Below are 16,029 nucleotides of genomic sequence, written 5' to 3'. Positions count from 1 at the left end.
TCGTTGTGTTACAAATCGTGCCGATTTGGGTATAACTTTTGCCATACTAAACATTGGCTACTCTCTTTGTTTTATACAATATTGGCTTTTGGAGTTGAGCAACAATCTAGTTGGTGAGTGAGTAACTAGTCTTAAACCACATTGCATTGGGAAATCTAATTTCAAATTTTACTTTGTCTAGATTATCCTGTGAAATGGTTAATGCTTTATTGCTACAACATAATGATCAATATCTATACGATGTTGCGCATCATAAAGAGAGAGACTCTACCGGTCTTAATATGGATGATATGGACATTTTTTGTTGTTCTATTCAGATTCTACTTTATTTATATTTCTCTGGACGACGACAAGGAAGACAGACTGAGTGATTCATATATAATTCCAAATTTGTTGGTAAATGGTGAGACAAATTTCCATAATGTAGCTAATAGTCCTGTGTTCAAAAGACAAAACTCAAAATTGGTGAAAACTAATAATTAAGGCAAATTACATTCAGTCTTAAAATCTGAAAAGAAAATTGCCAATTGCCATCAAATGAAGAAGAGAAAAACAAATCAAGTGCGAATTAACCATTCGCCTTTTTTTCTCTTTAAAATCCATTCGGATTTCCTATAAATCTATATTAAAGTGTTATCAAAATGTCAAATCAAGTTTATAGCAAAATATTAAAAATAATAATCAGCCAATTGTTAAAGTAGAATCGTTATTTATGTTATTTTCTTATTGATTTATTTATTTTGCTTAAGGTTATCATTTTATATATTAGTGAGTTCAACATTATATGTTAGGAGATCAGGCTATATAGGATATTTAAATGCTTTAAACAAATTTCACAACCTACAGAGAATATTAAAGCAGGTATTAGTGCTAAGTACTATGTAGGTGTGTTTATCTTCAAGTGAAATAACAATACTTTATTTAATTCTATTAAGATTTTTGTTGTTTTTGTTTTCATATTTCTCTAGTTTACATACTTGGCACATTGGTTGGAATGATTTACATAATCAATGGTCTGCATTTGGAAAAAGCTCGACAAACGCCCAAGGAGTATTTGAAAAATGATTTTGTCTATGATCCAAATGCAGAAGCTACTGTGGAATCGACTAATGAAGCGGCTGTGGGAAGAGTCGAAATGGACATTGTGGAATCGGGGAATGCCACGCCCCCACCCTCATATGAGGATATAGAATCAGAGAATCACATTATTGAAATAACTTTAGAAGATTAAATCTTAACCAACTACTTAAAGTTGGGAATGAAAATCATCAATATTTTTTTTACCGATTTCCCGTTGTTTGGTTTTTTTTTTTTGCAACTTTTTTGCAATGAAATTGTTGTAGATGTTGTTGTTGTTGCTGTTGTTGTTGTTTATTGAGCTGAGAGTTGGGACAGAAGATGAGAAAAAAAGAAAGGGGATTACGATCAAAGCGCTCGATTGAGTGTGTCAATAAATTCCTGCCAGTTGGTCGAGTGTAGAACATTTGTCCAGCATCAGCGATAAATAGTTGCCACTGGCCAATCCACTGGAGATTCCATGTGTGTGCCTTGATTCCTTTTTCTCTGGCCAAAAAGTTTCGTGTGAATTTAGTGCGGCTCATTAAGCTGCTCATGTGTGTGTGTGTGTGTGTGTTTGTATGTGTGTTTCAATGGCTTTTTATACCAACTTCATTATGGTGAAACGATGAAAGGAGACAGAGAGTGAATGAGTGCCCGAGTGAGAGCAAGAGAGATGGAAGGGGATGGGCCGTGTTAGAGGTAGAAGAAACTGTTTAGGGCCATTGTCATAGTCATTGTCAGCACTGGCAAACATTTCAATGTTTGTCTCTGACAGACATTTGTCAAAGTTGTTGTATACCTACTTTTTTTTTGTCTCTCTCTATTTATTTATTTTTTTTCTCTCGTTGTTGTTGTAGGCTCTAGGACTAGGCTTTAAATGAGGGCGCTCATTAAGAAAATTAATGTTTGGGATTCATTAAAAGTGTCAAAGTGCGCACATTAAAAATATATAAAAATTCCAAGGACTTCCCTGGCAATTTTGATGAAAGAGGACAAGCATTATTTGGGGGGGTTGATGGCAAAGAGAACTTTTGTGTGGAGTGAGGGCTCGAAGCTTTGTGTCTCGATTTTATTAACAAACAAACATTAAAGACACATAAAATGTTGACTGAGCCAAAGCAGCAGCAGCAGCAGCAACAACTTCAACTTTCTGTTTCAGTTTTTGTCTCTTTGCTCGACTCATAAAAAGTATTTCCCAACGCACTATATATCTATATACATAGATATATCGTGTCGCCCTATATAAAACTAAACCGCAATTCATCAGTAAATTCCCAATTCCCGAAAATATGCTACAATTTTATGAGCGCATAAAATGCATAAAAATTGTTTTTATTATAATTATTATGTTATATGTATATGTATGTACAATATGTATATATGTATATTGTGGAGGTGCCTTGAGTAAAACTTGCAGCTCAAAAGAAAAAAAAAAATATAGGAAAAAAAGAAAGGAAGGCAGCATTTAAAAGACCCGCGAATGCACTGCTTGATTGCAGAAAGAAAGTTCACCACAGTGGTACATTTCTTTTTCCCATTATGCCAATAGCGGATAATGTCACTTTGACAATTGACTTCGGGTCTAAACGAAGATCAAAGCTAGGCATAGAGCATAGGCGAACGATCTTGATAAATTCTTTTCAAATTGGCAACCGAGCGGAACAGTCCTTTGCAGGAAGTGGAAAAAATTTAATATTTCATTTTTTTTGGTGGTTAAAATAACCCAAGTAAATTTTAAATCCGAGTAAATACAAGCCATCCTTCCTGGGCTTGAATTGAAAAAAAAAAAGAAACCATTGATGTTGGTGTTCTCTATTTAAAGATATATTTCTTGAGTAAGTGCTAATTTTTCTTTGAATCATTAAAATTTTGTAATTTTTGCAAATAAAATTTTGCACGCAGATTTTCAAAGTCTCGGTATGTTCGTTCATGATGGAAAAGAAAAAAAGGAAATTAAAATGTATTGCTTTGAATAAGAAGAAGGTAATTATACAGCTCTAAAGAAAAGAGAAAAAAACGCATTAACGACATTCACATTTTATCACGTATGTGTATATAATTTTCTTTGTTAGACAAACGTAAAGCCCAAATTTTGGCGTCAATGATTGCCAAAGCCAGAATTCCAAGACATTTATGTTGGATAGTGCAGGCAGCGAAGAAGTATTCACCAAAGGGGACGAAGCAATTACATTGGCGACCATCTGATCAGTCAAATTTCGATACGACACGCGGCAAGCGGTGAAAAGTGAAAACAGCGAAAACACGCAGCCCAAAGAATAAATTGTATCCGAGTTAAAATAGTGAAAAAGTCTAGCCAGAGTGAAAATCAAGTAAAAAAAGGGTTTAAGCCAGAAAGCCGTAGTGAAAACGAAAATTTTTAACTTCTTCTTTTGTTTAAACCTAGGTAATATACTATAATCGAAAGCTAGTTAGTGTACAAGGAATAAATTTGTAATAAGAAAAAAAAAAAAAAAGAGTTAAGCAAGTGAAAAGAAAAAAAAAAAGGCATACAAAGAAGGAAACGCAAAGCAACATTTCGAGCCATTGTGCAAAACCAAAATTTTTTTTTGTTAGTCGCGAGGTAACATACACTAAAAATGGAAAAAAAATGAGCAAAAACAAAAAAATGAAAAAAAGAAATCTAATGCAAAATTGAAAGGTCAAAAAAAAATCTATAACAGAGAAAGTGAAAATATAAAAGAAAAAAGAATTTAAAAAAAAGCAAGCATGAGCAATTGCTTTACTTGGTAACGAAACGAAAAATGTGAACATAATTAATACCAAAAAAATTAAATTAAATCTATAGCCTCTACAGCAATTCCTCGAAGGCCTTCGTCGGACGCTACAAGGGTGAGTTTTTTCTACTACATTTTTTTGTTACCAAAATATAAAGCGAAGTCGGAGACGTTAAGCAAGAGTATTCAATGCAAAGACAAAAGCGAAAACAATTGTCGTTGCTTATCTCCACTCCGTTTGCCCCTCTATATATTTTATATGCTTCTAATGTGTTTCAAATAAAATCATGCGTAAAGAAAAGAAAAAAGAGAATGTACTGAAAAGTGAAAAGTATCAAAAGAGAAAAAGGCAAGAGTGAATAAATATGCATAATTGTTTTATTAAAACATTTTGTATGTGAAGAGTTAAAAAAATTGAACGGTTAATTTTTATACGCTGCATATGTAAGCGTTGCGTTTTGCTTTTGCACAGTGGGTCGAAGTTTAAAAAAAAAAAAAAAAAAAAAAAAAAAAAAGAGAAGTTAATGTTCATGAAATTATGCCGAGTATTTAGAATATTTTTTTTGTAGGATATTGATTTAGTTATCTTTGAATATAAATCGATATGCGTTAAAGTTTCGAGCTATATATATTATTTTAGTAATTACAAATTAATTTGTTGATCATTTATGAAATTGTAAATTTTCTTATATAGGTATATATTATGGAAGGGTTTTGGTTTTTTTTAGTGTGAGTTAACTTTGTTCTTAGAATACTACAGAATGAAATATTAGATTCTAAGAAATGAATGATTGTGAGAATACATTAAATTAAGTGAATAATAATGATTTTTATAATGAGGTAATTTTCTGAACTTTCTTTTTGGGCAATCTAATGTGAATAAGGATGTTTGTTCTGGGATTTTCCCCTAGCGCTGAAAGGAAAATCATGGTAGGGTGGGTAGAGAGCGCGGCTGTAAATACACCTATACAGCCAACACTAGGACTATTTTCTTCTATTCTTCTCTCTCTTTTCTATTTTGAGGTTCAGCACAGGGACTTTATTTAAAGTTGCTGACGTGTGAGTGGGTGAAACACATTCATCAAAGAACCACCCCAGCCGATTGTCTTGCTAGCCGCATTAAGAGTCCCGCAGATGAATCGTGTTAACACCAAGATACACCTCACACAATAACGTATAGTTGCCGAATGCAATGGTTGGTAAGCCTTTGTGGTGTCATGGTTATAGATATTTAGTTACAGAGATTTTTGCCGCTCAACCATGGGGCACATTCTAATTAGATACAATGATTTTTGCTGCCCATCGGCTACGTGAAGGCTTTGTACGTTACAGTAATTTTTGGCGCCCAACGTGAGGGGCCCGATTCTAATTTGATAATTATCTCCTTAAGGTTTTCTCAGGTAGATAATTCATTTGGTAGATTGACCCCTTTTCTTCTTTTAATTTCTTTGTGCATTCTAAATTTTTATTCTATACTATCAACAATTAAAATCGTAAAGTTAACTATTATTGGAATTACCGTCTCCGGCGATGCCCAGAGATCTGGTCCGGATATTCAACTAGGTTACTAATTGTTCCGAATACTTTAAAGCTAACTGTCAACATGAACCCAAGTCAAACAATAACTGTCAAAACAGCAGAAACTACTAACTTTTGGCATGTGACCGAGAGCTAGACTCTGGTTTGAAAAGTGTTGAGTAGACGAAGGCATGATGGTAGCCTAGACTCTGTATGATTGTGACAAATGGCTGAAACATCATCCAAGAATAATGCAACCGCTAGTATTAGTGTAGAGAGTACATAGACTAGTCAGTCTAGTTTTGTTATCCCTTTTAGTATAGCCCGTAGCAGCTTAATTGTGAGTGGTCAGGACATTGGTGAGAACATTAATGGTTTAATCAGCCAACCCCAGATCATAATTGGCATAGCGAGAGACTATATTAAGACAGGTAACGAATCCCTTTTTAAATTCATTTATGTAGGTGCAACTCAAATAAAAGAGGGAAGATGATTTTTTTTTGAGAATGGAACTATGGGATGTAGAGTCAAGTGACCCTAACCCAACCGCTTAAAAAGAAAGACACTACCCAAAATATGAGTGTACTTATGTAAATTTCTATTTCCTGTTGCTAAGAAAATAGCATCCCTAACGCAGATTTCAAGAGTAGTCCCTAGTGATAAAGTAAATTATTACACCTGAATTCACTTAGAGTAACCCGAAAAGAAAAATTATTCAAAATTATTAAAAAAAAAAAAAAAAAAATATATAAGAATTTGATTAACATTTGGTTGAATTGATAACGCTATCGAATATTTAAAAATGTCAGTGGTACACAGTGATAGAGAGTACGAGGAGGCACCACGATCATCCTCATCACAAGTGTGTAGCATTTGTTCACAAGTTATTTCAGACGTACACGAAAGGGCAACGACAAAGTGTATGCACTCATTTCATAGAAATTGTATAATTACTTATGTTTCGACAAATCAAGAGTGTCCGGTATGCAAGTCTTTATGCCACCTTAGAGATGTACGAGTTAGAACTGAGTTATCAGCCAGTCAAAAACTAGGGGCAATTCCTAAAGTCCATAATACGCGACAGCAGAGGCAAGCACACCTTTTATCTGGTCCAGAACAGTCAGCCATACCTGATGACACTAGTCCGCAAAATACGGTGATGAATTCATCAGAAGAGGTAGAACCACTACGAAAAGCGAAAAGACAGGGAAGACCTCCTAAGCGAAGAGTACAACGCGCTCAACCAGAAAATTTTGAGAGACATCAGACAAGAGTCAACGCCACCGCTAGTACATCGGCACCAGCGGTCGACTACGAAAGATTGTTTGAAAGAATAGAGAATCTTATAAATCAGAAGTTTGAGAGTTTGCAGACGAATGAAGCAGCAGCCAGCATACAAGAAGTAAATACGCAGGCTAGAGCACAATTTTCACCCAGAAATTCGCCGATTTCTACATCAAGTATTAGGAGCGAAAAGGTTACACAGATTATCCAGAGTTGGGGTATAAAGTTCGAGGGATCACAAAAAGGCAGTACCGTGCAAGAATTCTTGTACAGAGTGCGTGCATTAACTATGGATAGTTTAGATGGAGACTTTTCAGTAGTCTGTAAGAACCTACATATTCTCCTAACTGGAAAAGCCCGAGATTGGTATTGGAGATACCGTAAAGAGATCACGCAAGTAGAATGGACAGATTTTTGTGACAAACTCAAAAGACAATATCGTGATAACAAGGATGATGATTTAATTTTTGAAGAAATAAGAAGTAGGAAGCAAAAGATTGGAGAATCATTTGATAATTTTTATGAGGATGTAATATCCATTGTTAGTAGGCTTTCGGTTCCATTGGAAGAGGATAGACTAGTGCAGCAGTTGCAGCGTAACCTGATACCGGAAGTGCGTGAAGCATTGTTATATATATCAGTTGTTTCGGTGTCACATCTACGACAGTTAGTACAAAGAAGAGAAAATCTATTGGGAGAGACACTAATTAAGCGTCCGATCAAGAGTGTAAATTTTTCTAAGCCCGTTTACAAATCCGTAGCTGCAGTACTAGACGCCACAGAACAGTCAGAAGACGAGTTGTCGGTGAAAGAGGTAGATGCAGTTCAGCGAGTGGCGAATTCTTTGGTTTGTTGGAACTGTGACGTAGAAGGACATCGCTGGGACATGTGCCTAGAAGATCGGATTATCTTTTGTTACGGCTGCGGAACAAAAGGAGTATACAAGCCGCAGTGCATAAAATGTTCAAATCGGACGGAAAACTATCGGAAGGGACCACCGTATGGCAACAAGCGGACGGACCCTTAGTAAATGTTGCTCACAAAAGATTAAATCGTAATTACACTGAACAAGAAAAGCAAGAAAACATTTCAGAGTTACAAACAAATAGAACGAATATTAAGTTACATCCAATTAAACCATACCACATACGTTTAAAAGAATATGCAAGAGTCCGCGAAAGAATATTTTCTGATGATAGTAATGTCGCATGCGTCAAGAGAGCACCAAAGCGCTCAACCTTGCGTATGCGTAACTTTTGGAAAGCTGTACGAAATACCAAAAGAAGGTTAATTTGTTCAGTAATTAATGAAGCCGTAGATGGCCGATTTTATGCTTCAATTTCATTTTTACAATTTTTAGAATTAGGCTTATTAGACACAGGGGCAAATATTAGTTGCATTGGAGCAGACCTGGCTAAAATAGACTGGTCGCACAATTCAAAATTTCGCAAAATTAATTCGTCAGTAAAAACGGCTGATGGACAGCCACAAACAGTTATTGGATCCATACAACTGAACGTAAAATATAGGGAGCAGATGAAGGACATTAATTTCTTTGTAATCCCTTCGATTAAGCATAGGGTAGTATTAGGGACAGATTTTTGGAAAGCTTTCAAATTGGCCCCGGGTGTAATTTCCTCGATTGAAACTTCAAATAGCAACGTGCCTAAATTACCAGAGAAAGACGGTGAGGAAAAGTTTCCGCTGACAGCAGAAGAAGAAAAACGTTTAGGCGGAATCATTAGTCTATTTCCAGACTTTGAAAGGCAAGGCCTCGGAAGAACAAAGCTTCTGCAACATCATATAGAGGTAGGCAATGCCACCCCGATTAAACAGCGATTTTACCCAGTTTCACCGGCGGTTGAAAAAGTTATGTTTCAGGAGATCGATAGAATGTTAGAGCTAGGAGTTATTGAGAAGTCAAATAGTCCTTGGAGTTCGCCCATGCGTTTGGTGATTAAACCGGGAAAAGTGCGTTTATGCTTAGATGCACGACGAATTAACGAGGTTACAAAGAAGGACGCATATCCACTGCCCAGCATCAATGGAATTTTCGCAAGACTACCGAAAGCTAACATCATCTCCAAGATAGATTTGAAGGATGCTTTTTGGCAAATTGGTTTGAGTGAGGAATCAAAAGCAATCACAGCATTTACAGTACCCGGTCGTCCATTGTATCATTTTGTGGTTATGCCATTTGGTTTGTGTAATGCCGCGCAAACAATGTGTAGACTAATGGACGAAATAATACCCCCTGAATTAAAATATTGTACTTTTGGATACTTAGACGATTTATGTGTAGTATCAGAAAGCTTTGAGGAACATCTTATTGTGTTAGCCAAGCTAGCTGAGCAATTTCGAATGGCGAATGTGACTTTAAATGTCGCAAAGAGCAAATTTTGTGTCACAAAAGTTGCATTTTTAGGATATATAGTAGGCAATGGAGGAATTTCAACTGACACATCAAAAACAGACGCGATTCAGTCATGGCCAATTCCGAAAACAGTTAAACAAGTAAGAGCGTTTATGGGAGTAGTCGGATGGTATAGACGATTTATACCTAACTTTTCAGATATTAGTTTTTCAATCACCGAGCTTCTGTCGTCGAAAAGGAAATTTGTCTGGAACGAGCAAGCTCAGAAATCCTTTGAAAAGCTTAAGTCCGCGTTGACTTCAGCTCCAGTTTTGCAGAACCCGAACTTTGAACGGAAGTTCTATGTGCATTGCGATGCGAGCGATGTCGGCATAGGCGCTACGTTAGTTCAAATGTCAGATGAAGGAGAAGAAAAACCAATTGTATTTATGTCCAAGAAACTGAGTTCAGCTCAACGAAACTACAGTGTAACGGAGCGGGAATGTTTAGCAGCATTAGAAGCAATCGACAGGTTTAGATGCTATATTGAGATGCAGGAGTTTGAATTGATTACGGATCATGCGAGCCTTTTGTGGCTGATGAAGCAACCTAATTTGAAGGGACGGTTGGCTAGATGGGCCATGAAATTGCAAAGTTACAAGTTCACGATAAGCCATAGAAGAGGTCGGGACAATGTCGTACCTGATGCGCTTTCGAGAATGTTTTCAGACGAAATAAGTGCACTAGAAGAAGTTTATCCTGGTGTTGATTTAAATTCCAACTGTTTTAGTGATAGTGAATATCAGAATTTGAAGAAAAAGTTTTTAGATAGTCTGGGAGAATATCCAGATATACGAGTAGAAGATGGTTTTGTCTATATACGAACTGAACATGATGATGGAAATTTAGAAAATCAAGAATCGAGATGGAAACTGTGGATTCCATCTGGTTTGACTACTGAAGTCATAGGCAGTGCTCATAATAGTGTTATATCAGCACATGGAGGAATGGCTAAGACCCTAGAATTAATAAGGAGATTTTTTTATTGGCCAGGCATGGTGTCACAAGTGAGAGATTATGTACGTAACTGTGATATTTGCAAGTCTACCAAAGCCCCGAATTACATTTTAAAACCGCCGTTGGGAAAGCCAGCAGTTTCAATGCGTCCTTTTCAAAGGTTATACATAGACCTGCTCGGTCCATATCCACGCAGTAAGCGAGGGCATATTGGGTTGGTAATAGTTTTGGATCACTTTTCCAAATTTCATTGGCTTTGTCCGTTGAAGAAGTTGACATCTCGTTTAATACAGGAGTTTCTTCAGGATCATATTTTCTTTATGTTTGGTATTCCGGAAATCATAGTGAGCGATAACGGAGCACAATTCAAAGCGGTCGAATTTAACGCGTGGCTAACGAAGCTTGGTATTAAGCATGTATATACAGCGTTGTATTCACCTCAAGCCAACGCCTCAGAACGGGTGAATCGATCAATCATAGCAGCGATTAGAGCTTATCTTAACGATGATCATAGAGAGTGGGATGAACATATTCCAGCAATTAGTTGTGCTCTGCGGAATGGTCATCATGTGAGCATTAATTGTTCTCCATATCATGCAGTTTTTGGCTTTGATATGATCACACATGGGTCTCATTATAGTCTACTAAGTAAGTTCAATTTATTAGATGAATCACTTAATCCCCTTAGGAAAGACGATCAATTGCAGTTGTTGAGAAAAGAAATAAAACAGCAAATTGCATCAGCAGCAGATAAAAACGCCAAGCAGTATAACTTGCGCACTCGACAAATTCATTTTAGGATAGGGCAAGAAGTATTCAGAAGAAACTTCAGCCAGAGTAATTTTCAGAAAAATACGAATGCGAAATTCAATCCTCAATGGGTGAAATCTAGAGTCAGGGAATGTTTAGGGAATTGTTATTATGTTTTAGAAGACCTTAAAGGAAAATTACAAGGAACATATCATGCCAAGGATATTAAACAATGAGGTTTTCAGACTAATTCCCCGAGAAAACTCTAGAATTCGTCTGTGGTTGTGGAGGTGCCTTGAGTAAAACTTGCAGCTCAAAAGAAAAAAAAAAAATAGGAAAAAAAAGAAAGGAAGGCAGCATTTAAAAGACCCGCGAATGCACTGCTTGATTGCAGAAAGAAAGTTCACCACAGTGGTACATTTCTTTTTCCCATTATGCCAATAGCGGATAATGTCACTTTGACAATTGACTTCGGGTCTAAACGAAGATCAAAGCTAGGCATAGAGCATAGGCGAACGATCTTGATAAATTCTTTTCAAATTGGCAACCGAGCGGAACAGTCCTTTGCAGGAAGTGGAAAAAATTTAATATTTCATTTTTTTTGGTGGTTAAAATAACCCAAGTAAATTTTAAATCCGAGTAAATACAAGCCATCCTTCCTGGGCTTGAATTGAAAAAAAAAAAAAAACCATTGATGTTGGTGTTCTCTATTTAAAGATATATTTCTTGAGTAAGTGCTAATTTTTCTTTGAATCATTAAAATTTTGTAATTTTTGCAAATAAAATTTTGCACGCAGATTTTCAAAGTCTCGGTATGTTCGTTCATGATGGAAAAGAAAAAAAGGAAATTAAAATGTATTGCTTTGAATAAGAAGAAGGTAATTATACAGCTCTAAAGAAAAGAGAAAAAAAACGCATTAACGACATTCACATTTTATCACGTATGTGTATATAATTTTCTTTGTTAGACAAACGTAAAGCCCAAATTTTGGCGTCAATGATTGCCAAAGCCAGAATTCCAAGACATTTATGTTGGATAGTGCAGGCAGCGAAGAAGTATTCACCAAAGGGGACGAAGCAATTACATTGGCGACCATCTGATCAGTCAAATTTCGATACGACACGCGGCAAGCGGTGAAAAGTGAAAACAGCGAAAACACGCAGCCCAAAGAATAAATTGTATCCGAGTTAAAATAGTGAAAAAGTCTAGCCAGAGTGAAAATCAAGTAAAAAAAGGGTTTAAGCCAGAAAGCCGTAGTGAAAACGAAAATTTTTAACTTCTTCTTTTGTTTAAACCTAGGTAATATACTATAATCGAAAGCTAGTTAGTGTACAAGGAATAAATTTGTAATAAGAAAAAAAAACAAACAAAAAAGAGTTAAGCAAGTGAAAAGAAAAAAAAAAGGCATACAAAGAAGGAAACGCAAAGCAACATTTCGAGCCATTGTGCAAAACCAAAATTTTTTTTTTTAGTCGCGAGGTAACATACACTAAAAATGGAAAAAAAAATGAGCAAAAACAAAAAAATGAAAAAAAGAAATCTAATGCAAAATTGAAAGGTCAAAAAAAAAATCTATAACAGAGAAAGTGAAAATATAAAAGAAAAAAAAATTTAAAAAAAAGCAAGCATGAGCAATTGCTTTACTTGGTAACGAAACGAAAAATGTGAACATAATTAATACCAAAAAAATTAAATTAAATCTATAGCCTCTACAGCAATTCCTCGAAGGCCTTCGTCGGACGCTACAAGGGTGAGTTTTTTCTACTACATTTTTTTGTTACCAAAATATAAAGCGAAGTCGGAGACGTTAAGCAAGAGTATTCAATGCAAAGACAAAAGCGAAAACAATTGTCGTTGCTTATCTCCACTCCGTTTGCCCCTCTATATATTTTATATGCTTCTAATGTGTTTCAAATAAAATCATGCGTAAAGAAAAGAAAAAAGAGAATGTACTGAAAAGTGAAAAGTATCAAAAGAGAAAAAAGGCAAGAGTGAATAAATATGCATAATTGTTTTATTAAAACATTTTGTATGTGAAGAGTTAAAAAAATTGAACGGTTAATTTTTATACGCTGCATATGTAAGCGTTGCGTTTTGCTTTTGCACAGTGGGTCGAAGTTTAAAAAAAAAAAAAAAAAAAAAAAAAAAAAAAGAGAAGTTAATGTTCATGAAATTATGCCGAGTATTTAGAATATTTTTTTTGTAGGATATTGATTTAGTTATCTTTGAATATAAATCGATATGCGTTAAAGTTTCGAGCTATATATATTATTTTAGTAATTACAAATTAATTTGTTGATCATTTATGAAATTGTAAATTTTCTTATATAGGTATATATTATGGAAGGGTTTTGGTTTTTTTTAGTGTGAGTTAACTTTGTTCTTAGAATACTACAGAATGAAATATTAGATTCTAAGAAATGAATGATTGTGAGAATACATTAAATTAAGTGAATAATAATGATTTTTATAATGAGGTAATTTTCTGAACTTTCTTTTTGGGCAATCTAATGTGAATAAGGATGTTTGTTCTGGGATTTTCCCCTAGCGCTGAAAGGAAAATCATGGTAGGGTGGGTAGAGAGCGCGGCTGTAAATACACCTATACAGCCAACACTAGGACTATTTTCTTCTATTCTTCTCTCTCTTTTCTATTTTGAGGTTCAGCACAGGGACTTTATTTAAAGTTGCTGACGTGTGAGTGGGTGAAACACATTCATCAAAGAACCACCCCAGCCGATTGTCTTGCTAGCCGCATTAAGAGTCCCGCAGATGAATCGTGTTAACACCAAGATACACCTCACACAATAACGTATAGTTGCCGAATGCAATGGTTGGTAAGCCTTTGTGGTGTCATGGTTATAGATATTTAGTTACAGAGATTTTTGCCGCTCAACCATGGGGCACATTCTAATTAGATACAATGATTTTTGCTGCCCATCGGCTACGTGAAGGCTTTGTACGTTACAATATATGCATGGTGACATGGCCCAAACTTTATGGCCAATGCACACATAAAAGTTGCCTCCCGTCTCTGTCTACCTCTCCATAGCTGTCTGATGATGGAGAAGAAAAAAAAAACATACACACACAGAAAAATGAAGTGATGATGTTGCTGTCGAAGTTTTCATTTTCCTTTTTTTCTTTATTTTCTGTTTTTTTTTTTTTTTTTTTTTTTTGTGGTAGTTTTTATCGTTTGTCGGATATGGATATGGCTGTTGCAGCGCTTATCTTCACCACATTTATAATGGCAAATTATTGAGAGTTGTGGCTTTATTTTTTTCTTTTCTTTTACTTTTGGCTTTTTGCCTTAGTTAAGTTTTAGCCATTTGAAACAATGGCAAAAAGTCAACAAACTTCTAGTGCATTTGTCCTTGCAGTTTGGCAAGGAGGGGTTCCAACGATAGAAATGGAGATGGTGAGTTTAGGGGATTGGCAAAGTGGAAGAGAAAGTTCATGTCACGCACTGGCAAATGCTTAACGCTTCCCATCACGCATACACGGACACACACACACACACACACACACACACACGGAGAGATAGTGGGGAAGGGAAAGTGAGCTGAACACAATGACACTTTTGGTCCCTCTGTAGTTTGTTGGACGTGCTAAAAGTACGAAGGGTTAGTTAAAGTTTCTAGCTCATTAGCACAATAGTTGAAAAAAAAAATATTAAATGTGCTTAACTTAAAAAGATAACGAATCATTCAACTATTTATTTAAATGTTAGTTAAACCAAGGTAAATGAACCATGTAACTTAAATTGTATATTGAAAGCGTTTAACTATATAAGCGTATCACTATAATCTGACTTTCACTGAAAACTTTTAAATATGCTACTTGTTATGTATACGAAATGTTCAGTCTTGATTCATTATGACGAATTGGCTGTGTGATATTTAAAGAAGTTCCTAGAATCTAATTAACATTGAATTAATCTGATGATTTGAAATGCCTTTTTTTTTACAATTTTGAGATATTTTTCTTTCCTCAATTCCAATTTTATGCAATTTTAAAATGAGTTGATTTATAGTCTTGAGTTTTTCATTCTATTGTGATGCTTAAATTAATTAAATTAAATGCCAATTGAAAAATTTGAATTTGTCGGTTTTCGGCACATTCACTTTACGTCTAAAGTAAACTGAATTAAATTTTTCATAGAATGTAATATTTTTCAGCAAAATTAGATGTACATAACTCAGCGAAAATAGCCGAAAGATCTACCCTCTCTTTCTTTTTCATGCAAGGGGCTGCTGGGTGGATAAAATTGATTTCAAACTAAATTTGTATTAACCTTTACATCTCACATAGTCTTTATGTAGACCAAAGAGCTCGAATAACAAATAGCAAAAGATACAAATATATTAGATATTCCCACAAATTCAAAGTCATTTTCATCATCAAAAGCAACTTTTCACTAAAAAAAACTTACACTAAATTCAACGAATAACTATTTAAATGATAATATCGTTTTAGAGATCATATTTGGATATGGCTAAAATCATACTGAATCGTCTATATATTTAAGTTGCGTTACTCTGGATGGGATAAGGACAATGAGATGGTTATACTAGACAGACAGATTACGCGTACTTTCCGCAATTGCAACAATCAAATGGTTTTATGGCACTCCAAATATCGAAACGAATGGAAACGGGGGCAATCTGAGGTCCTTGTACTTGTTCACGTCCACGTTGGCGTGCCCACTCATAAGTACGCCAAAAGGCAACTTAAATGACAATCCTCGGCAAATTCCTGAGTGTCCTGTCGGCTGACCAGTGCCCAGTGGCAAGCGGCAACTCAAAAGGGGGTCCAACCAAACAGCAAACGAACAAACCAACAGACGAATGAATGAATGAATGTCGTAATAATTGCTGAAACCGGAATGGGCCAAAATGTCACGTACTGGCAATAAACCGCTGCTAATTTACGATGCCCAGAAAGAACAAAAAGAAGAAAAAGAAAAAATAACTGAAGACAAAAGCCAGTGAGCAAAAGCAGCAACGGAAATCAAACGGCAAACAGCCTAAGCAGTTCGCCCAAGTTGAAAAAGTTGCCTTCATATTATACGGCAGCTGCATAGAAATGACCAACAAAACGACGAAATAACCAAAATCTATAGCAAAGAGAAACTTAATGCTTACTGAAACTGAAGTAAAGTAAAGAAAGCAAAGTTTTCTTTCTCATTTTCATTTTAATTTTTTATTTTGCTGTCCATTTGCATTAGGCATATTAAAACTGGCAGAGCAAGTCAGGAATTTTCAATGGCATTGTGCGAAATGCACAATTTTGTTTGCATCCATTAGCCATGGC

At 35.5% G+C, this 16,029-nt stretch overlaps 2 long non-coding RNA genes across 2 annotated transcripts; both read left to right on the top strand.

The window, feature by feature from the left end:
- The first annotated feature begins 2,993 nt into the window (after nt 1-2,993).
- LOC137577736 (uncharacterized) lies at nt 2,994-3,433 on the top strand. Its single transcript, XR_011032470.1, has 2 exons — nt 2,994-3,042; nt 3,132-3,433. It is a non-coding gene; the product is annotated as an uncharacterized lncRNA (long non-coding RNA).
- An 8,112-nt stretch (nt 3,434-11,545) lies between these two features.
- Nucleotides 11,546-11,986, top strand: LOC137577749 (uncharacterized). The gene is made up of 2 exons (XR_011032472.1): nt 11,546-11,594; nt 11,685-11,986. It is a non-coding gene; the product is annotated as an uncharacterized lncRNA (long non-coding RNA).
- Nucleotides 11,987-16,029: the final 4,043 nt, after the last annotated feature.

Source organism: Drosophila tropicalis, unplaced genomic scaffold (assembly GCF_018151085.1).
Source record: "Drosophila tropicalis isolate 14030-0801.00 unplaced genomic scaffold, ASM1815108v1 contig_593, whole genome shotgun sequence".
Taxonomy (NCBI): domain Eukaryota; kingdom Metazoa; phylum Arthropoda; class Insecta; order Diptera; family Drosophilidae; genus Drosophila; species Drosophila tropicalis.
This window is presented reverse-complemented; position numbering and strand designations above follow the sequence as displayed.